Consider the following 3528-nt stretch of genomic DNA (forward strand, 5'->3'; position numbering starts at 1 on the left):
GTATTCGCATACTATTATTTCCCCCAGTAGTGTGTGTGTGTGTGTGTGTGTGTGTGTGTGTGAGAGAGAGACAGGCATGAGTAACAGAAAATGAGTTTTCCAGATTTCACACGGTGAGTAGTGCTCGTTCATGTGATGCTGGAGTAATGTTTTACTGAGTGCTATTGTTTATATGAAATGAAACATTGGGCCTCCTTTTCTGGTCGTCGCTCTTGGATCAATGAGACAAATTCCAAAACAAACAGCCAAAGAGGCCCCTTTCTTTGCCTGAGAAGACTCCATTCACACAAACTATTTTATCTGGGCCTTTTTGAGTGTAATACCGCTTGAAAGGTATCTTTTTAATGACCGAACCACTGTCTGTGCTAAATAATGAGTTTCATTATTGTGTTAGCTCAGTTGAAAGCGCCAAAATAAATAATGAGAACGTGTAATAATGGGGGACCTAACCTTGTCCTTTTTGTCCAGAAATGAGTAGACCGAACACGGACGCTTGGCGAAGGTAAAGGATGCTTTCAAAAATGTAAATACACTCTGGAACATTACGTTCACATGCCTGCATGCACATTATACTTGGACAAACAGACATTTTTATTTGCTTTAGATATGTGCTTTATATAGGCTATGTCTTTAATATTGTATTAAAAAAATATGGAAAGGTATATTCAATGAAATAAAACAGGAAAAATACTGGAGATAGAAGCTCACAGCAGGGCATTTGAACAGAAGTGACTGCCCTCTAGTGAAAGCAGCATGGAATGACAAACTTGCCATTTAATGGATGAAGGTTTCCTTCAAACGCAATATTAACCTTAGGAGACATTAATGCGTTTTACGTGATAAGTATAGTTAACATTTGTTCTATATGTATGCGTTTCAACATTAAAATTGAGAGACATAATTTTTACATGATTAGTTAATATTTGTTATAGGCTGTTAAACACTTGAATAGATTGTAAATTAAGAAAATCTGGAAATCAAAACAAGGTACTGAGATGTAGTATATATAGTATAATGATAATAGTAGAGCATACATTATGTACACTCTTATTTTCTGTGTTCACTGATCTAATCCTGATCTTTAGCCCTCAGTTGACCTTAATGTGTCCCTTGTGCCTCTTGTTTGAACTGTGGCTAGCGGTCCAAGGGGAAGCAAAGGTCAGCAGCCAGTCAACTGAAGCCCCGTGGGACACTGACGTTCAGATTCCAGCACTATTAGCGAAGATACTCAAGTTTGTGGACAGAGCAAGTATACGAAATTATTTCATTAATGAGGAAAGAAAAAGAGAACTTCCCTAAAAGTCAGTGACAGCATCTACCTTACAAATGAAACAAGCAGCAGAGAGCCTCTTTGCTGTTCACCATTTGAAAAAAAAAAGGAAAGAATTAAAAAATATACAAAATTGAGCCAGTAATGGATATTTGTCAATTTATTTATTAATAGGTAAAATTATATTTATTTCTCAATGAAAAAAATCAAACCAAAGAAAAAATTCCATACAGTTCTATTATTTCTTTAAAGGGAATCGTCCATTAGATGCATGTGATTAGTGAGTATTGATTGTATTGTGCCAATGCGTGACTAAATTAAGCCGTCATCTCAACAATGTGTTTACCAGGAAAGAGAGAACTTTTTCTGCTTAGAGAAGATCATTTGGACATGACATTTACATTAAATGATATACATAACTACTCTTCATCAGCTGTGCTTGGTTTATGTGTAGCCATAGCGATGATCCTATGCGTACAGAAGTATTTGTCATAGGGAAATTGTTGCCAATGGAGACAGTTGCTGGGGCGCAGTGGCTGGAGGCATGATCCTTCTATGGTATCTCAGTAGGCCACAGGAGCTGATTCCCCATAAGTCACCTCCGGAGGTGAAAAACCCTTATTATGTCCTCTATTTGCAGGCCTGAAAGACAGGGGTATATATAGATTAGTCTGTAAGTTTGTAAGCGACATTTCAGTACGGCAAGGAGGTGATGTGCTCCCATTGTGTGAGTTGTCCCTGCTCACTTAGCTAAACCCTGCCCATTTGGCAACAGATTGCCACTGTTACCTAGCAACAATTTAATTAAGATAGTCCACACAAGATGAGGCTTTCTCTTAAATATAGAATTTTATTCAAATGTGTTGAAATTTTTCATTCATTATATAAATGTATTATGTAATTTCTAAATGTTCAAATGTAGGAACAAAAATACTGTTTGTCCAGAATTCAGAGGACATACATGTGTAGAACAGAACCATATTCTTCTATATGTACATACAATACATGTATTTACAATCATTAATTGTTTGCGTAACGGGAACTGGCACAGTTATGATCTGTCAATATTATCATTGCTTTAAAAAGAATTAAAGATGAGAAAACTTTCAACTACTGTCAGAAGGCTATGAAATGAAGCATTTGTTTTAGAGAAAATTATCGATAGAAAATTATACAGTAACATTTTAACTCACTTGTAAATTTTAAACATGTAACTGTACATCAACAAAGCTTTGCCATGGAGTGTCAAAAGGGAGTGGGAGGGTAAGTTTAATTTCAATGTGGCAAATAAACTGACTTCATAATTGTAATGTCTCATATACAAATGGCTCACAGAGTGTCAGTTTCAGCAAATCAAAATTGAATACATTCTGCCATCGGCAACTTCCTGTCCTAAAAATGTGATGAATGAGAATTTTAGATTAAGCTTCAGGAATGACAGAAACCTCTGTAAGTGTTTTAGATACCTCATCATCTGCTGGTGTTGTGTGTTCCATTATTATGCTGTCAATTTAAAGTTGTAAAAAACACACAGACTGTTTTTACAGTATATTTAAAGAGTGGCACAAGCAGATGTTACAACAATCGTGGATAATATATTTTCATTATTTGACAGCTGACACCTAGCAGTTGGGCTCCCTGGCAAAAAAATAGCTCCTCACATATTAAATGTACTTATACCACGGATCTGTTGAATGCTTGATTCTGATTGGTTCATGAACGTTCTAAGGTGTGCAGTTATTTTCCAGTAAACGCACAGCTATGAAGTAGTTCCAGGTACTGACGCATAACGGTTCCATATCGCTTCTGTTATTTCAAAGAACCTACAGGCTACCACAACGAAATAACCAATTAGAACAAAGACATTGTTTGTCATTCTTAACCAGTTTAATTTTACCAATGTCTAAAATATCCTACATTTATATAAATTTCGGTTAAAAAGAGCCCTTGCGCTCCCTCGTCTCCCCCACACTTAGTCTCAGTGTGTGTGTGTGTGAGCGCGAGCGAGCTTGAGTTGCGACCAGCAAATATGGCCGCATCCCCACGACTTGATCAATACAGTTTCTATCATTCAAAATAACTTTTAATGTTTCAATGTATTTTGCTCTAATCAGCCTCACATAGCTATAGTGGAAAAAGCATTGTGCTACCCCTCCCGCTCTCTTTCGCTCTCACACAAACTCTCTTGGTAGCTAAGTCTGCGCTCCCCCTTGACTCACTGCGATTGTAAACCAATACTATTTTACTATTACTATTAT

This window comes from Xyrauchen texanus, chromosome 3 (genome assembly GCF_025860055.1).
Source record: "Xyrauchen texanus isolate HMW12.3.18 chromosome 3, RBS_HiC_50CHRs, whole genome shotgun sequence".
In the NCBI taxonomy this organism is placed as follows: Eukaryota; Metazoa; Chordata; class Actinopteri; order Cypriniformes; family Catostomidae; genus Xyrauchen; species Xyrauchen texanus.